We start from the raw sequence: 19,933 nt of genomic DNA on the forward strand, positions 1-19,933 counted from the left end.
TTGTCTGATCCCCAGGCATATTTCTTGTTCAGTCAGTCAGCAGTTTTGCCAACTGCTCTTCATTTAGTTTGGGCAAGACCACCTTGTGTGGAAAAGTATCTAAGTCCCGATTATTCTTTTCTGGAGCAATACAATTTGTTGCAAAAATCTGCCAAACTTTTGGCCATCTCAAGATCATGATAAACCAAATTACCATGTTCATTTTTTAATACTGTCACAGATTTAGACCCTTGCCAGTTTTTGACTAATGAAGCCATTAGTTTATTTGGTTTATTCCCAAATTTATACAGCTTATACTTACAATATAGCATACTTTTCTTGGCACTTTGGTGAATCAAAGTATTTAGAGCTATCAGTGAAAAGCCCTTTGCCTTTGCTTCAGCGGTGTTTCTGATCAATGGCTCTTTTAATCAGCCGATTATCAATATCATTTGTTTCATGCAAAAAGTGATTATTTATCCTCTTAGAACCACCTTTACTGTTTCCAAAAGAAACGGGGGCATAAATAGGTTCTTGATTAGTTTCCATAAATCTCTCCCATTTTTCTCTCAATACAAATTCTGAAAATGGGATTCACTTGCCAAATAGATGGGAAACCTCCACAGACCCTGCCCCTCACCTCCATTTCCTCATTCCAGGTTTATCCAAACAGGAGCATGGTCTGAAATTTCCATATTTCCAATACCAGAACTGCTGACCCTAGGGAAAACCTGTCTAGGCAACGGAAGCGAGTCTTCTGGAGAATGTCTGATGTGCTCAAGATAAATGCAAGAAATATTTCTCTAAATTCTGTACACATGAAGCAAGTCCAGATGTTTACGTAAAAATGGTACTCCCTTCATTAGGCTTATCCTTTCAGATTTATGAACTGAAATTGCCACCTCTGTCCTTTTATCCTGTATGGAGACAAACTACACATCACCGCCTACCATCTCCTGTATTTATGTATCATCCAGCTGAGTTTCCTGTAGCAGCACAATATCTGTCTTCTGTTTCTTCAGTGCATTTAACCCCTTATGTCTTTTGATTGCAGTTATCTCTCTCACATTCCATGAGACGATTTTTACTTCCTTTTTACCCATTAAATTTCCATATTGGGGAAAAACCTCTTAGAAGCCCAGTTATAATTCCCAGGAAGATCGCCCAAACTTAATCCTCCCATGCAGAACAGAATTGGTGTTTGCTTCCTCTGGCTCCATAATACACCCAAAATAATATAGAACATCCCAAAAAATTTTGAAATTGTCGCCGAGTCCCAAAACTCCCTTTATGTGAACAACTCTGAAGCCCCTTCCCTCCCCAACCCTGAACCTGGATTCAAACAGCAACCAAGCAGGGTCCTAACTTTTATGGTTTGGGAAATTGATAAGCATGGGGGTAACAGGGAAATTGGATTCAAACAGCAATCAACGAAAGCCCTAATGTTTATGGTCTGGGAAACTGATAAGCGTGGGGGTTAATCTGCACGGCACAGCAGATACTAATACTGCTATAAGCTTGCTGGGCAGACTAGATGGACCATCTGGTCCTTTTCTGCCGTCATTTCAATGTTTCTGTGTTTCCATCCCCCACCCTTCTCTAACAATCCCCTCATTACCGTCTTGGTTAATTACCAAAATTGGTATCACCCTTAATGCAAAGGGCCCCTACCCCACACCACAGTTCTGAAACAGTACTTCCCTTACAACAGAACAACCAATTCACTAATCATAATGTCACCTTTAGCTAGATCCCCAACTCTCTAAATAAATTTAAAAAAAAACAACTTGGGAAATTAAACTCTTTTTTTCAACTCTCCGATTTTCCTATTAAGTTGGTGTTCAGATTATCAGTCAGAAATGATACTGATGTATGAGAATCATAAGTCCATGAACATATAAACAGCCTTCTTGTGTTCTAAGACCATTAAAAAAAAAGGAGGCGACCGCCATCATCAAAAAATCAAACGTAGGCATAATTGCCCTGGTCATCGAAAACTCTTTTACAGTTAGTCAATTATAGCATTCAAAAGTAGGGAAATAATATCCATAAAGACATAACCATTCCACTCATGCAGCCATTGGAAATTCTGTGAAGAAAAGCAACTGCATCATATAAGCAAATCCACAGAGTCAGCTGACTCCCAATTCTTCTTGTATCGCTGCAGCCTCAACTCTTATTTAGGACTGGAAGACTTGCACTTGCAATACCAACTCGAACCATGTTGTTTACCCCCTAAAATATCACGCAAATTAGCGGGATACAGTAGCATGAATCTACTTCAGTTCATGCAGCTTAGAGCAAATTGGGATAAATTCCTGCCTCTTGGCTGACACTTTGGCTGAGCAGCCTTGAAAGACTAAAATGTTTTTATTCTCATATTGCAGTTGCTTTCCCATCCAGATCATTTGAAGAATTGCAGTCTTAAGTGCGAAGTTCAGAATTTTAGCAATCAACACTCTGTTTCCCAATATAATCCACTCAAGTTTTTTAGGCCCAAGCCTGTGAGCCTGCTCCACACACAGATAACCAAATGGCACTGCCAGACCCAGTTCCTCCGGCAACCGCCACTCCAAGAATCCTTGCAGCTTAGATTATCTCACTCTCTCCAGCAGCCCTGCAAGTTAGATTATTTCTCCGAGACTCATTCTCAAGGTCTTCAGTCTTCTGCTCATACTTCCACAACATGTCTTTAATAGTTGCACTGTTCCTGGGCCTAATCATGTATATCAGAAAATCTCTGTTCCACCTCCGACTTCCTTTTCTTAAAGGCCACCACCATAGATGACACTTCATCAAGCTTATCAAAACTTTTAGCGACTTTAGATTCCAGGGCCGCAACCACCACTACTGTGAGATCTGTGACTGCAGCTGCTCCCGCTAGCGCATTATTGCCTGCCATCTTGCCCTCCGTAAGTCTCCCATGCTCCGTATCCTTTTTAATATCTTTGGCCAAAATTTGCCCTTTTTGATCTAAATAGAAGCCCGAGAGTTATGCTGGCAGTAGGGTTGCCAACATTTCCACAGACCAGAACTGGACACTTGAAGACCGGGGGCAGAGAGAAGAGAGATGGTGTCCCTCATTTGCATACATTTTAGATCCTGCCAGTGAACTGCCTAAACACCGTATCTGTGTATGCATTAAAGAGCAACAATGAATTGACAGGCTGCACACAAGCAACAAGTCTTCTTCCAGCCTCAAAAGGGCAATGAAGGAGGCCCCCCTCCACTCAGCTTCTCCCCATTTCTTATCTCGTAGTTTTATTAGGGGGTGGTGGTGGGTGGCACAAGCTTTTTCCCGTGTCCTCCTCTCATATACATTCACATTCATTCTGTCACACACAAATACACTGGCTCGTACATGCTCCCTCTCTCTTTCACACATGATCTCAGAAGGTCAAACGCACGCTGGGCAGGGAGGGGGGGGGGGGAAGAGAGAAGAACCAGGGTGTCAGAAGAGGCAAGCAACTGCCCAGGGTGCCAAGCCCAGGGGGCTGGCCACCAGTGCTGCATGCCACCATTGTAGTGGAACAAGCGTTCCTTAGACCCTATGTGGCTGCTGGCTCAGCTGGCCAGTCATGTTGTACAAGGAGGTACTGCCTGCTTCTCCCCCCACCAGCCCAGCAATTGGTCTGAGGGGAGCAGTGAGATAATAGGCGGTGGGGGGCGGGGGGGAGACTGGGTTCAGGGCAGGTGATGCTGGGCAGAGAAAGGGCCAGAAAAGGGATATAGGCAGTGAGGGAAAGATCGTCATTGCAGTACACTATATGTTTTTGTTTAGCATCAAGTAAATTCCAGTTGCTAAAGGACAAGGCATGGATCCAGAGTGGGACCTGAGGGGGAAGGTATAGCCTACAGAGCCAATTTTCCAGACAGCTGTAGCTGTCGGCTGGACTGAGCAAGAGACCCTGTGACCTATTTCCTCCCTGCATGCCCACCTCTTTATGTCAACCCTACCGAGCTCCCCATGTGTCTGTCTTCCCTTTCCTCCCCTTTTGTCTCTGTTCCCTCCATGTCTCTCCCCTCTCCTCACCCTGTACCTGTATCTGGCTCGCTGCAGCCCCTCTCTCGGGTCCCGGCTCGGCTTGCTGTAGAGGGGGATGGGGGCGGGGTCCAAGAGCATCATTACTTCAGAAATCTGTGGAGCCACTGGTTGCTTGGGGCTCTTCTGTTCCCCACCTCCTCTCTGTATGCTGTCCAATCACAGCATAAGAAAAGAGGTGGAGGGCAGGAATACAACGAAGCTTTTCTCTGAGAGGCTCCGACCCTCCCTTTCTCTCCTTATAACTAGGAGACGGTGGGAGAGAGGAGGAACTATCTACAAAACCGTACTTTTAGCATCTGGTCGGTACTTCTGACTGGATGCTGCACAGCATGCCTAAACACCTCGCTGTCCGGTCCAAAACCAGGCAGTTGGCAGCCCTAACTGGCAGGATTCCATTCAGTTATTATCTAGGGATTCGCGATTTAATGCAAAATTTGCAGGGTAGCCCCCAGATCCAACATGACTCTCATCCGGATGCACTCAGTGTGTCACGTGACTCCAAATCAGTCTGTAATGTAAAGTGACTACCTGTGCATGAGGTATTTTTGAACATGATTTCTAGAAAAGTCAGATTGGCAGAGCGGTGGACACATGGAACACTTGCCTCCAAGACAAGATGGACGCAAAAACTGTAACATAATTCAAGAAAGCCTGGGAAATCCATAGCTGCAAAACGTGAGGAAAGGCAAAGGTCAACTGGAGTCTGTGGTATGACCCAGGAAATCGATTGGGCAAACTAGATGCTACTACTACAATTTAATATCTCTATAACACTACTCAACGTTCACAGTGCCTTATTGTCCTTCTCTGTCATATTCTCGGTTTCTATGTATCTGGGTAGGAGGGTTGTAGAGGAGAAGTCTAGGGATGGGACCGGGATGATTGGAGGTTTCCCCTCCCCCCTGCTTTGGACTTGACAACCCTGGGGGAGAGAAAGATGGGGAGGGAGGAACATGAAACAGAGAGATGGCAGAAGAGAGAAGCATGGAGGGGGAGATGGAAAGAGGACTGGGACAAGTTGGAGAAGTGAGCGAGACCTGAACAGGTGATGGATGGAAAAGAAAGGCATAGAAGAGAGACAGTGAGAAGTGAATGGTAAGAGTTGAAAATGGATGGGGAAGAACAATGGGAGGATAGGCAGAGACTGGAGGGGCACAAGAGGCAGAATGCCCTCATGTTTTTTGTTTTTACATTTTAGCTGCCGACACCACCATCACACTGTCTAGGACTAATAGGGCTTGAAACATTCCTGGTTGCTAAGGCTTTAGCTGCCAAAATGTAGGGAGCCATTGATGTGCATCCTATAAAAATATCCCAGATCAAGGGGGACTATGGGTAACACAACTTTCTGCCTAGTTCTGAGTGATATAACTTGGAGTCTGGTGATTTATTTAGTTTAGTTTTATTACTTTGCCTGATATACCATCTATCTGAAATAATCAAATCACTTTCAAACAGATAAAATATAAAATCCATCATTACAGAAATAGAATAAGAAAAATATAGCCCAACAATAGAATGTCTAAAATATAAATATCATAAATTCATAATCTAAAAACTTAAAATCTCAAATAATGCCAGAGTGACAGAAATACAATGTTATAAAAACTCTTAAAATGATATTAGAAGACTCGCACTAATTAAGAGCTATCAAACACTTGGTCTAAATAGCCAAACTTTGGCATTCTTCTTGGTATTCGGAGGATCATACGTTATTGAAAAGAAAATTAAGCAGATTGGAAAGAAAAAAAACTGAAATGAGCTAGATTAATGTTCAAAGTTTATCTTATGGACTATTCACAGGCAATCAAGATGGCTAAAAGAGCATGTATTTATGGAAAACTTAGCTAGTCTTTAAATAGATCTAGAGTTATTTTTACTTTTTAAACAGATGGTCTCACATTCTAGGCCTTGTATTAAGTTAATTCCTTATTTAGCTTTTGTGCAACGATTTTGCATGTCACTTTCAGCAGAAAATCATCAGGAAGGAGTTGAATTTGCCTCATTAGGCTTTATGTTGTTGCAAACCACCACGGTGAGGGGAATTCAAGTTTTCTTTGAGAGGGTTTTGCCATAGTAATAAGAACATACCATACTGGATCAGACCAAGGGTCCATCAAGCCCAGCATCCTCTTTCCAACAGTGGCCAATCCAGGCCATAAGACCTGGCAAGTATCCAAAAACTTAGTCTATTCCAAGCTACTGTTGCTAGTAATAGCAGTGGCTATTTTCTAAGTCAACTTAATTAATAGCAGGTTATGGACTTCTCCTCCAAGAACTTGTCCAATCCTTTTTTAAACACAGCTACACTAACTGCACTAACCACATCCTCTGGCAACAAACTCCAGAGTTTAATTGTGCGTTGAGTGAAAAAGAACTTTCTCCGATTAGTTTTAAATGTACCACATGCTAACTTCATGGAATGCCCCCTAGTCTTTCTATTATCCGAAAGAGTAGATAACTGATTCACATTAACCCGTTCTAGACCTCTCATGATTTTAAACACCTCTATCATATCCCCCCTCAGCCGTCTGTTCTCCAAGCTGAAAAGTCCTAACTTCTTTAGTCTTTCCTCATAGGGGAGCTGTTCCATTCCCTTTATCATTTTGGTCACCCTTCTCTGTACCTTCTCCATCGCAACTATATCTTGTTTGAGATTCGGCGACCAGGATTGTACACAGTATTCAAGGTGCGGTCTCACCATGGAGGCATTATGACATTTTCCTTTTCTAATAATTCCTAACATTCTGTTTGTGATTTTTACTGCCGTAGCACACTGAACCGGTGATTTCAATGTGTTATCCACTATGACACCTAGATCGCTTTCTTAGGTGGTAGCTCCTAATATGGAACCTAACATTGTGTAACTATGGCATGGGTTATTTTTCCCTATATGCATCACCTTGCACTTATCCACATTAAATTTCATCTGCCATTTGGATGCCCAATCTTCCAGTCTCAGCCTTGTCGATTCCACTTCTTTGAAATTGATCTTAGGTCAATTACATCCATCACAGCTGTTCCTTAATTTTTATCCAACTGGATTTTTGAAAGGGTCAGATGGCCCTTTCTTGGAGAGGTTGCAGGAAGTGAGAAATGCCACAGGATTCATGTCATGTTACTGATCATTTAAGAAAACTATTGTATGATTTTTGTTAAAAAAAAAAAAAAAATCTCAACTCTCTGGTACTGCACAAATATCATCCAGTTATCCATATGTTCTTTTTGAGTAAAATTCTTTAAAAAAACAGCCTCTGCACAATTGTTAGAGTTAATTTCTACTAATTCAGATTTGATGTTCAATCTAGGTTTAGAGAATATTATAGTACAGAAACTGTGATGATTGCTTTATTAAATAGGTGATGTATTTCAGATATTAGATGATCCTACTTTTCTTGGATTTTTCCTCTGCCTTCGATATTATTGATCATCATTTGTTAATCACTTATTTAATAAGATCTACAGGGATAGATAGAAATGTTTTATCATGGTTTGTATCCTACCTTACTGGAAGATTTCAAATTCTAGTCCTGGGTGAATTTTTATAAAATTCTTGGACTTTTTCATCTGGGGGTTCTCAAGGGTCTATAATTGCCCCATACTTGTTTACTATATTTCCGTATTCTCTTTGTAAATTATTGAAGATATTAGGATTTACAGTTTTTCATATTTGCCGATGATGTACAACTTTCATTTCCCATTAAATCTAATGGATTACATGAGCAGGTGCATATAAACAAAGTTCTTTCTGAAATGTCAAGCTGTTGTAAGGCAAATTATTTTAAACTTAATCCTTCTAAATCAGAAGTGTCATGGTTCAGTCCTACTGATTTGCATCCAGATTTTTCCCCTAGTTGGAATGTTCAGACATTATTGTTTAGTAAGAATGTCCAGAATCTGGCCATATTACTTGAACCAACACTGGTCCTCAAGTGGCACAAACCAGGTCTGCTTTTTAGAATATCTATATGCATGGGATATATTTGCATTCACTTCCTTCACTGTGTGTAAACAGATCTGTTTGTGGCACTCGAGGACTGGAGTTGCCCACCTCTGTTCAATTGTAAAAGTTGGTTATTTTCATTTACAAACTGTTCATAGTCTTCACACATTTTTTTTTCTCCTGAAGATTTGAGGACAATAGTCCAAGATTGAGTATTATCAGTATTGGACTGTCGTAACATGACTTTACTGGGCTTACCTAAAAAAGAAATTGATTGTTTGCAGCTAGTAGAAAATAAGGCAGTCAGGTTAATAGAAGGAGTACAGTTACATTAGCATTATAAAAACTGCACTGGTTGCTTGTTTATAGTAGAGTACCATTTAAAATGACAGTTGTTTGTTTTAAAATATGGCATGGTACAGCCCACAGAATAGCACAGTATGTTCCAACCAGAGCCCTGCCATCTTCCCAGATTGATTTGCTGTGTGTCCCTGATTCATATGAGGTAAAACTGGAGAGAAACGATGAGAATGGCAGTGCCCTAATTGTGAAACTCACTTCGCTTTCAACTTGAGTCAATTTCTGACCTTTGTACCTTCTGCAGAAAGCTTGGCTTTTTAAAAAAAATCTTTTAGTTAGTGATGTATTTGTTTGTGTATTATGAAGATAAGCAGTTGTATTTTGTATTTTTGAGTTTGTTAAATTTTACTTTTAAATTGTATTCTATGACTGGTTGGACATTACATTAAGCTATGTTTGTAAACGCAGTTTATAAATTGAATGAATAAATAAAAATTGCTTCGATTAGATTCTTGATGGATATCTAAAGGCAGTGCGAGACATAGTAGGGGAGCCTGATATGTAAAAAAGGTACGATGTGTAATTTCTAACCAAATCTCGGTGGGAGGTGGACTCCTCAATAACGCATTATCAGTTAAGTGCAATGCCTTTTTGTGTTATAAGATACCGAAGTGTCATATAAATACTTTCATTGAGCTCTGACCAAGACCCTAAAAATATGGGGACAGTAACTTTCAAAGGGGCACGCGGGTGCACATTGATACGTGCATTGTGCGCTCCCAGGGATGCAGCTGTTTTGTAACATCCGCACATATGTTATACAATAGCAGAGACGCGCATATGTGTGTGCCCTATTTTGCGACTGGACGCTCACATCCGTGTCTGAGCCGCGTATGTGGGGGAATTTTATAACTGGTGCGCATTCATGCTGTGACCAGTTTCACCAGTTCATCCACCAGTTCGCCCAGTGTAGAACTAGTTCCTCCACACCCCCCTGATTTAATAGCCTCCAGGCCCCCCAGTTACCCCAAACCCTTTAAATCTCTTAGAAATGGCTATTTTCCAAGCATGAGACAGATGGACTCAGGCCCAGTGGGTTATGCTCCCCTGCCAGCAAATGGAGACGGAGCAAGCTGACGTCACAATATATTTACTCCTGCAGTAACCCCAGCCTGCCAGTATTCTCCATCTCCAGCAGATGGTGGACGTGCATCTCCCTATGGGGGTTGCTGTGAATTTTGGAAGGATAATTTTGAATTGAGAAATGAAAGCCCCGCTCTCCTGTGGTGATACCTAAAGGTCCCTCCCCCGGCTGAGAAATTCCTGGGGTGATTTCCGTGGTCCCTCAGAGGTGTGCCTTGGCGTGGACTTTGCTGTTTGTGCAGCTGAAAGGCAGTGGATGTAGGAAGCCGAGTGCAGCGGTGATGGCACATGGCCTCTTCTCTCGCAGCCGGAGACCATTTCTGTACTCAGCTAGTAAGCGCTGAGCTCCGGTAAGTTTAACAAAAAAAAGAGAATTACTTACAGAGATGGAGAGGGGTTTTTTAGGCCCTCCTTTGGTCTCCATGTTTGGCGTACCATTCTAACATCGTTCCTGCTCCTGATGGGGTTAGGGGAACTGGGCAGCCTGGCAGGTTATGTGGCCCTAGTGGGTTAGGCCCTTTGGAAGGCTTTACTCAGCGCACTGCATGGTAGGCTGCGGCGGTGTTTATGCGCGCTCCTGTGCGCGTGCCTTACTGCCCTCTACAGGACGTCGGTATGCCGCACTAAGCGCAACTTTTGCGCACACAACTTTTTTGGGCATGGTGATATGCTCCAGCTGGTCACACTAGTGGTACAGGCGCCTTGATTTTGTGTGTGCAACATTTTTGAGCGCAAGCTGTTTGGATGCACTCATGGCGCCAGTAAAGAAGATACCTAAGCACCTTTCTCTTTGTGTTGCCTGTCATATTAAGGCTTCTCAGCTTGACCTGTCTTCAAACATGTGTCAGCGCTATTCAGATGCTCAGGAAGAGTTGTGTGCCTTGGATTTTGCTAAGCCTGGATCCTCCCATTCTGATGATGCCTAGTTATGGCTTTGCTTGGAAGTGTGCCAGATCTTGGTACTCCCTTGACTAGCTCCTCCGCAGGAGATGGCAGTTCAGTTGAGCCTGATCCAGTACCTTCTGGGCTTGGTCTGGAACCATTTGCTTTTTCTTGGGTGGAGTTTTTTCTGGGTTTACAAGCCTATGTTCAGGCGCAATCTTCCATTTTGTCTACTCTGGTCAGGTTGGACCCTCAACCGGTGACCCCTCCCTCTTCCAATCCTACGGTTAAGTGCCGTGGCATGCCTCGCTTTGCCAAGGTTATCCTTGGTGGGGACCTGGATGGCACAGATGATGAGGCAGATCCTGACTTCTTGGAAGATGGGGAAATTCCTCCTGGTTTTGAGCTGTATCGAACCATGTTACAGTTCTTTCATAGAGATGAACTTCTGGCCCTGATTTCCCAGACCTTGAAGATGCTGGGAGTGCCTGGGGAAGATTCTATGTCAGAGCAGAGGAAGAATCCCATTTTGGTTTCCTTGCATAAAACCTCTTGCTTTTTTCCTGTTACGGACACCATTCAAGAATTGATTGATCTTGAATGGGACACCCCAGAGGCAAGTTTCAAAGGGGGTCAGGCACTGATAGGTCTATACTCTCTGGATCTAGCAGTGAGAGAGCGTTTGCGTTTTCCTAAAGTGGATGTGCTTCTCTGCGCCGTCTCTAAGCGGCCGACTATCCATGTGGAGGGAGGAGCAGCCTTGAAGGATGTGCATGATAGGTGGATTGAATCTATCCTTATACAGGCCTTTGACACAGTAGCAATGATCTTGCAAATTTCTTCCTGTTGCAGTCTTGTGGCACGTTCTTGCCTACTTTTTTCTCAGGATGTGGATGATTTGGGGGAGAATTCCAGAGCAGTTATGGAACTCATGGCCGCTTTTTTGGCAGATGCAGGTTGTAATTTGGTCCGTATCACAGCCAGAGGAGTGGCTTCGGTGGTGGCGGAAGACATCAGCTATGATTGCGGAATTGATCAAATGACGCAGCCTTCAAAGCTACTCACTAAAATTCCCTTTAAAGGCTCACTCTTGTTTGGGAGCGAGTTGGAAAAGCTGGCCAGTAAGTGGGTTGAATCTCCAGTTCCTGGTTACCGGAGGATAAGAAGCAATTGCAGTGCCCCTTTTCTATGAGGGGTCGTCTGAGAGGCTCCAAGCGTTTTTGTCCGTACAGGAGTCCGGCCTTTCAGAGGACTCGGTCTTTTGGTAGGTCTCAGTCCTTTCATTCCCGAGCTTCCCAGTGAAGGTTTGCTGACACACCTTCGGGAGGAGGAGCTATGGGGACACCTTTCTCTCTTTTATCAAAGGTGGGTCGAGATCACATTGGATCATTGGGTCCTGGAAGTGATACGGCAAGGCTATGCACTGGAATTTCGCAGCATTCCTTGGGAAGTGTTCATGGTGTCTCCTTTCCACTCCCCACAGAAACAGCAGGCGATAGAGTCTATGCTTCTACGGCTCTTCCATCTGAGGGCTGTGATTTCCCTACCTACTTCTCAGGAAAATACAGGGCGCTATTCCATCTATTTTGTTGTGCCCAAGAATGAAGATTCCTTTCATCCCATCCTGGACCTCAAGAGCATCAACCGTCATCTGCAGGTGACTAATTTTCGCATGGAAACCTTGCGCTCTGTGATAATGGGTGTGTAGGCGGGAGAATTTCTGACCTCCCTGGTTCTGTCTGAGACCTATCTTCATATTCCCATCTGTTTGGAGGACCAATGTTTTCTGTGCTTCTTTGGGGTGGGTCGCCATTATCAGTTCCAGGAGCTGCCCTTTAGTCTAGCCACCGCCCCCAGAAAGTTTTCCAAGGTTATGGTGGCCGCAGTGGTGGCATTGAGAAAAGATGGGATCCTGGTGCACCCGTACATGGACGACTGGCTGATTTGGGCCTCGTTTTTGGAAGAGAGTATCCTGGTGACCGACAAGGTGATTTCCTTGCTGCAGGAGCTTGGCTGGGTGGTGAACCTGGCCAAGAGAAGTCTCCAGCCTTCTCAGTCGTTGGAGTATCTGGGAGTTCACTTCGAACCGAGGCTGGGCAAGGTTTTTTTCTGATGGACACACGGATCTAAAAGTTAATGTCCCAGGTGTGTCAGTTGGTGAATGCTATATGCACGACGGTATGGAGCTATCTGCAGGTGCTCGGTTTGATGGCGGCTACCCTGAAAGAGGTGCTGTGGGCAAGGGCTCATATGTGTCCTCTTCAGCGCTCACTACTGTCTTGTTGGAACCCGCAGTCTTAGGACTATTCAGTTCGTCTCCACTTGCCGATGGAATTCTGTTGTCGCCTCCAGTGGTGGTTGCAGGAGGGGAGTGTCCTTGTCCTCCATGAACTGGTTGGGTCTCATGACAGATGCGAGTCTCCAGCGTTGTGGAGCTCACTGGCAGGAACTGACAGCCCACGGATGTTGGACGGCCAAAGAAACCCGTTGGCACATCAATTGCCGGGAAGCCCGGGTGGCTTGCTTGCAGTTCAGCCACAGACTACAGGGCCAAGCAGTCCGCGTGATGTTGGACAACGCAGCGACAGTGGCCTATATCAATCGCCAGGGAGGTACCAAGTGCCAGCCAGTGACCAAATTATGAAATGGGTGGAAAGACATCTACAAATGATCTTGGCCTTCCACATCGCTGGAAAGGACAGCGTTAGAGCAGACTTTCTCAGCAGGGAGAGTCTGTACCCCAGCGAATGGAGTTGTCTACCAAGGCTTTTCAGCTGATAGTGGATTGCTGGGGCCTTTCATCTCTAGACCTGCTGGTGACTTCTCGCAATGTGAAGGTTCCTCACTTCTGCAGTTGCAGGAGAGATCTGTGGTCTCTGGGCGTCAATGCTCTCCTACAGGTCTGACCGGAAGATGAGTTGCCTTATGCCTTTCCTCTGAGGGTCTTAGTGGGCAGGCTTATTCACAGAATTGCACAGGGGGCTAGTACTCCTGGTGGCTCTGGATTGGCCCAGGCATCATTAGTATGCAGATCTGCAGAAGCTCCTGGTAAAGAATCCCCTTCTTCTTCTGCTGCACGTGGATCTGTTGCAGCAGGGGCCGGTTCTTCATGGGGATCTGACTCTGTTGTGTCTTACGGTTTGGCCCTTGAGAAGGCTCATCTGTTGAAGTGTGGATATTCTCCTGCAGTGATTGCTACCTTACTCTGCGCTCTGAAGTTCTCCACTTCTCTAGCATACGTGCGGGTTTGGAGACTGTTTGAGGCCTGATGTGAGGAGTGCCGGTGTTCTTCCTCGTTCAGTTAATATCCCGTTTATTCTGGATGTTTTGCAGAATGGGTTGACTAAAGGATTGGCCCTTAATTCCTTGAAGGTTCAGGTTGCGGCTCTTGAATGTTTCAGAGGCTTGGTGAATGGTATCTCCTTATCATCCCATCCTGATGTGGCTCGTTTCTTGAAGAGAGTGAAACACCTTGGGCCTCCCATGCAGTTGCCGGTTCCTTTGTGGAGTCTTAACTTGGTGCTGGATTTTGTTAGCAGGTCCTATATTTCAGCCGTTTGCAGCCTTTCCTTGCGGTTATTAACCTTGAAGACAGGCTCTTCGTTCTGCCTTCCTCCTGGATTGCTTCTCTAGCTTTGACCCCGGTACGTCTTTGGACATCGCCTTGATTGCTGCCTGGCTTGACCATTTGCTCCCTTCCTGGACTTTGCTTAATCACCGCCTGCCCTGATCCTTGGTACGTCTTGACTCTGCTATCGTCTGCTGCCATTGTGGGATTCTTCATCATTGGAGACCTGCACCTATGTCCAGCTGGCCCCGGCACCCAAGGGCTCAACCTGCGGAGAACGAGGGCTGGTATTGATGAAGGCACTGGTGGATCCCCTGAGACTACCCACGGTTCCCAGAAACACTCCATTGTTCATATCTTTCATGTACAGCGAACCTCTCCTGGGTCGGATAACTTTGACGACTGTGCCACTACTCCTCCTCACCTGTGTCCTACATGTGGAGGAGATAACCTTGTTTGTCCTCTAGAAGGCTGTACACCCAATTGTGCTCGGATTATACTGGTTGCAGCTTCATTCTCCCAGTTTCGATTGGGGAACCCTACAATTAGCAAAATGGGGTCTTTGCTGCCATACCAGCCTCTATCTCCTGTCCCTCTAGCCACAACCTCCTTGCGACTACCACCACAGTACGCTGATTTTAAGGATGTCTTCTCTAATAAGAGAACAGAGACCTTACCGGAGCATCGATCCTTTGCGCCATCATTCTTATACTTGGTACCACTCCACCATGAGGAAGAGTCTACCCACTATCTCTGCCAGAAATGAAGGCATCCAGGAGACCCTTGCAAGGGGTTTCATTCAACCATCCAAGTCCCCAGCTGGTGATTTTACAAATAGCTGTGTTGGCAGCACCAAGGCTCGAGGTTTCAAGAGAAGAAGCATTGTCTATGTTGAGGCTCAATGCGTCAGCTGTTCTGTGACTCAATGTATCAACAGCACCAGGGTGTGATGCACCGGTGAATGATGAGTCGACAGTGCTAGTGCTTCATGCGTCAATGCACCAACTGTGACGAGGCTTGATGCTTCTTTGGCCCAGATGGTGCTCTCAACTCAGAGGAATGATGCTTTAAATTTTCACTTGGCACTGAGCCCTGCAATCTTGCTGACATCTGAGCATGGTGCTTTCTCTGCTTCCTCAACCCCGATGAAATGAAAGGACCCTAGGCCTGCTCCAAGGAGAGGGGAGGTTTGCTCAAGATACTCCTGCTGAACTCGATTCCCAGCAGAGCTGGAAGATGCTCTGCTCTGGGAAGAAGAACTTCTGTGTCTCCTCAGAGACTTACATCGTTCCTTCATTTTCCAGACTCTTGAATTTTGAGAGTGTGGAGACATCCGGCCTCAGTGATAGCAATTGGACTAATCATAGTCAGGTTCTAGGCACTGGTAACAAATCTCGTGGCCATCAGTAATGGACGTCTTCTTACAACATACGGTCTTTGAAGCCACTGATAGTGGGCTTCTTAGTGCCAAACATTTTCTGTGAAGAATTGTTTTTTGGTTTTTTTTATAGCACATTTGGGTTGTTCCTGAAGCAGCAAGGCAACAAAGTAATCAAAGAAGTTAGAAAATTTGAGAATACAAGGGATATTCACAAAAAGAAAAACAGAGATACAGAGGACATGCCCATGCAGAAGCTTGGACGAAAACCCACTGATGGGTTAATAAGGCAGTGCCCACGTGGAAACTCCTACACATGCTCAATAGAGCAAAAGCTCTGTGAGCTTTAGAACGAAGGGGCTGTTGAGGGCCATCAGATATCATCACCCAAGTGTCATGGCTAATTCAACCCTGCTTGTTGACAGAGAATTCATTTACAAATTTTCCATGAAAATTTACATGCACACTTTTGGATTTTGAAAAAGTGAATTGTATGTGTTGCTCGTCTTAAAAGGCCCATGTACATGAATTTCTGGGCCGAGCGTGACAATTCTTATTTTATAAAGGCTCAATTACACACGTACCATATTTTCCAGGGTATAAGTCGCACCAGTGTATATCACACCCCTGTGTATATATATAAATATATATATATATATATATATATAGCCATTTTTACAAAAAGGTTTGTACATAAGTTGCACCTGTTCGTACAGAGAATGATACGTTTATGCTATGTCTTAGGCTATGCCTGGATATATAGAAACATAGAAACATAGAAATGACGGCAGAAGAAGACCAAATGGCCCATCCAGTCTGCCCAGCAAGCTTCCCTCATTTCTTCTCTCATACTTATCTGTTTCTCTTAGCTCTTGGTTCTAATTCCCTTCCACCCCCACCATTAATGTAGAGAGCGGTGATGGAGCTGCATCCAAGTGAAATATCTAGCTTGAGTAGTTAGAGGTAGTAGGGGTAGTAACCGCCGCAATAAGCAAGCTACACCCATGCTTATTTGTTTTTACCCAGATTATGTTATACAGCCCTTATTGGTTGTTTATCTTCTCCCCTGCCGTTGAAGCAGGGAGCTATGCTGGATATGCGTGAGGTATCAGTTTTTTTCTTCTCCCCTGCCGTTGAAGCAGAGAGCTATGCTGGATATGCATTGAAAGTGAAGTATCAGGCACATTTGGTTTGGGGTAGTAACCGCCGTAACAAGCCAGCTACTCCCCGCTTTGTGAGTGTGAATCCTTTTTTCTTCTCCCCTGCCGTTTAAGCAGAGAGCTCTGCTGGATGTGTGAAGTAACAGTTTTTCTTTTCCCCTGCTGTTGAAGCAGAGAACTATGCTGGATATGCATTGAAGTGAAGTATAAGAATGGAGTGATCAAGCTAGTTGAAAGGCATCAGGAATAGAGGAAGATGGAGGTAGTAATTTGGATATTTGGTTTGGGGTAGTAACCGCCATAACAAGCCAGCTACTCCCGTCTTTGTGAGTGCAAATCCTTTTTTCCACATTTCCTCTTGCTGTTGAAGCTTAGAGTGATGTTGGAGTCACAGTAACCATGTGTATGTTTATTGAATAAGGGTATTGTCTCCAGGCAGTAGCCATCATTCTGGCGAGTCACCCACTCTTCATTGGCGGCCTCTTGACTTTATGGATCCACAGTGTTTATCCCACGCCCCTTTGAAGTCCTTCACAGTTCTGGTCTTCACCACTTCCTCCGGAAGGGCATTCCAGGCATCCACCACCCTCTCCGTGAAGAAATACTTCCTGACATTGGTTCTGAATCTTCCTCCCTGGAGCTTCAAATCGTGACCCCTGGTTCTGCTGATTTTTTTCTTATGGTAAAGGTTTGTCGTTGCCTTTGGATCATTAAAACCTTTCAAGTATCTGAAAGTCTGTATCATATCACCTCTGCTCCTCCTTTCCTCCAGGGTGTACATATTTAGATTCTTCAATCTCTCCTCGTACGTCATGCGATGAAGATCCTCCACCTTCCTGGTCGCCCTTCTCTGTACCGCTTCCATCTTGTCTTTGTCTTTTTGTAGATACGGTCTCCAGAACTGAACACAGTACTCCAGGTGAGGCCTCACCAAGGACCTGTACAAGGGAATAATCACTTCCCTTTTCTTACTCGATATTCCTCTCTCTATGCAGCCCAGCATTCTTCTGGCTTTTGCTATCGCCTTGTCGCATTGTTTCGCAGACTTCATATCATTAGACACTATCACCCCAAGGTCCCTCTCCTGCTCCGTGCACGTCAGCCTTTCCCCCCCCATCGAATACAGTTCATTTGGATTTCCGCTCCCCATATGCATGACTTTGCACTTCATGGCATTGAATCTCAGCTGCCATATCTTCGACCACTCTTCCAGTTTCCTTAGATCCCGTCTCATTCTCTCCACTCCTTCCGGCGTGTCCACTCTGTTGCAGATCTTAGTGTCATCCGCAAAAAGACAAACCTTACCTTCTATCCCGTCCGCAATGTCGCTCACAAAGATATTGAACAGGACCGGTCCCAACACCGATCCTTGCGGTACACCACTTAAAACAGCTCTCTCTTCAGAGAAGGTTCCGTTTACCGTCACACATTGTCTTCTGTCCGTCAACCAATTTGCAATCCAGGTCACCACCTTGTCACTCACTCCCAAGCTTCTCGTTTTATTCACCAGTCTCCTGTGCGGAACCGTATCAAAAGCTTTGCTGAAATCCAAGTATATGACATCGAGCGCTCTTCCTTGGTCCAATTCCTTGGTTACCCAGTCAAAAAAGTCAATCAGATTTGTCTGACAGGATCTTCCCCTGGTGAATCCATGTTGCCTCTGGTCCATCAATTCTCCGGACTGTAGATAGTTCACTATTCTCTCTTTCAGCAGAGACTCCATTACTTTTCCCACCACCGAAGTGAGGCTAACCGGCCTGTAGTTGCCAGCCTCCTCCCTGTTCCCACTCTTGTGAAGCGGGACCACCACCGCTCTTCTCCAGTCTCTCGGCACCACTCCCGTTTCTAGGGATCTATTGAACAGGTCACACAGCGGACCCGCCAGAACATCTCTGAGCGGGTCCGCTCAGAGATGTTCAGAGAATATCACTGCCTAATCAGATTCAGCAAGTCTTTATCTTCTGTGTCACTCAGAAAAAGACAGCTGCTACATAGGGTGAGTATGCTAATCACAGTTATGGTGCGCGGGAGGGTCAGGTGTACTAGGTGAGTGCCGAAAGTAAGTCCGCTTGGTGGTGTTCGAGAGGCGGTGCGGAGGGTTCTGGTCATAGGTGTCATGGATGCTCTTATGGTAAAGAAACACTGTTCGGAGGTCACACACAGGAGAGAAAGAGATTCGTCGATATTTAGAAAAAACAGCATATAAGTCGCATCTTTGTATAACATGCACCGATGAAAATTTGAAAACAAAGCAACTTATACACCAGAACATACGGTATATGCAAATGTACAAGTAACCTGATGTGTGGGGAAAGGGGGCGGGGTTAGGGTATGTCGGGATGTTCTGGGGCGGGGCCAACATATATATGCTTAAATACAGATTTTAAATTCCATGTCCTGCCCGCAGCGTGCATCAGGCTGTTACATTTGCGTTTCATGAAGTGCAAAGAAAACTAATTCTAGGCATGAAATGACTGGGTGAGGGGGTCTGGGTAAACTGGGGGGAGTGCAGGCTGAAGAACCTGGGTGACCTAGAGATAGGCTGGGCAAGTTGGTGGACTAATGAGTCAAACTGGCTGTTTCCTTCATGTGAGCATATTTTGAAATCTGTCTAACTGCGCGCTTTAAAGCTGAAAAATTCCTAAGGGAAGATACACAAAGAACGTTTCCTCATTTAACCACTTAAAATTAGGAGCATACATAGGTGCATTAGGTGTATTTTAAATCAAACGCGGGCACTTGAACGGATGATTCAGAATTCCAGCGCCTGTGCCCTCTCGTGCTCATGTGAAAGTATGTGGGTGCACGCATGCCCATTTTAAAGTTTCTGTCCCTGTGTGAAAGTGCAAACCCAAGTACGTCCTCAGGAATGCCTTCACTCTGTTCAGGTGCACTTAAGCACCACCATGACCTATGCCCACGTATTTACCTGCATATCGGGTGGGCAGTTTTGTAAAAATAAATAAATACATTTCTGCACGTAAACCGCTGTCTTACCCACTGAAGTCCCTTTGAAAATTACCCTCTGTATTATTCATACTATTTTTGTCAGCACTGCGTACGTCAAGTAGCAGTATGGAAGGGATAAGCAGAAGTAGTAATGTTTCATTTGAAATTTTGTAGACTTAATTATTATCTAGTTTGAGATTAATTTGCTACCTCCGATGTCCATACCATGTGTTGCAAATGGAGCTGTCATCAGATTTTCCTACGGAGAATCAAGTTTTTATGGCAGTTACCACAGAACCTGACAGAACCAGCAGCCATCTTCTCGGCCCATTTAAAACAGCGGCATCCGTGTAAGGACAAAGTGATTTAGCTTTTCCTTACAGAAGTCACTTTGTGGAACTTAGCCGTTTGGTTGGGGACTGTGTGAATTTATGCTGTGTAATTTTTTTAAAGTAACAAAAAAAATAAAATAAAATAAAAAGAGCCTCACAAAGTAAAGTGATCATTGCATTTTGCTTTTTACCATCTTTTTGCCATCAGTCATGTTGGAAATGTTTTTCCATGCTGTTGATTTATTTAATTAAAT

At 44.6% G+C, this 19,933-nt stretch overlaps 1 protein-coding gene across 2 annotated transcripts in view; it reads left to right on the forward strand.

The window, feature by feature from the left end:
* CABLES1 (Cdk5 and Abl enzyme substrate 1) overlaps nt 1-19,933 on the forward strand; it is a 190,726-nt gene that overhangs the window by 112,680 nt on the left and 58,113 nt on the right. The gene's annotated exons all lie outside the window — the stretch shown is intronic.

This window comes from Rhinatrema bivittatum, chromosome 2, assembly GCF_901001135.1.
Source record: "Rhinatrema bivittatum chromosome 2, aRhiBiv1.1, whole genome shotgun sequence".
Lineage (NCBI taxonomy): Eukaryota > Metazoa > Chordata > Amphibia > Gymnophiona > Rhinatrematidae > Rhinatrema > Rhinatrema bivittatum.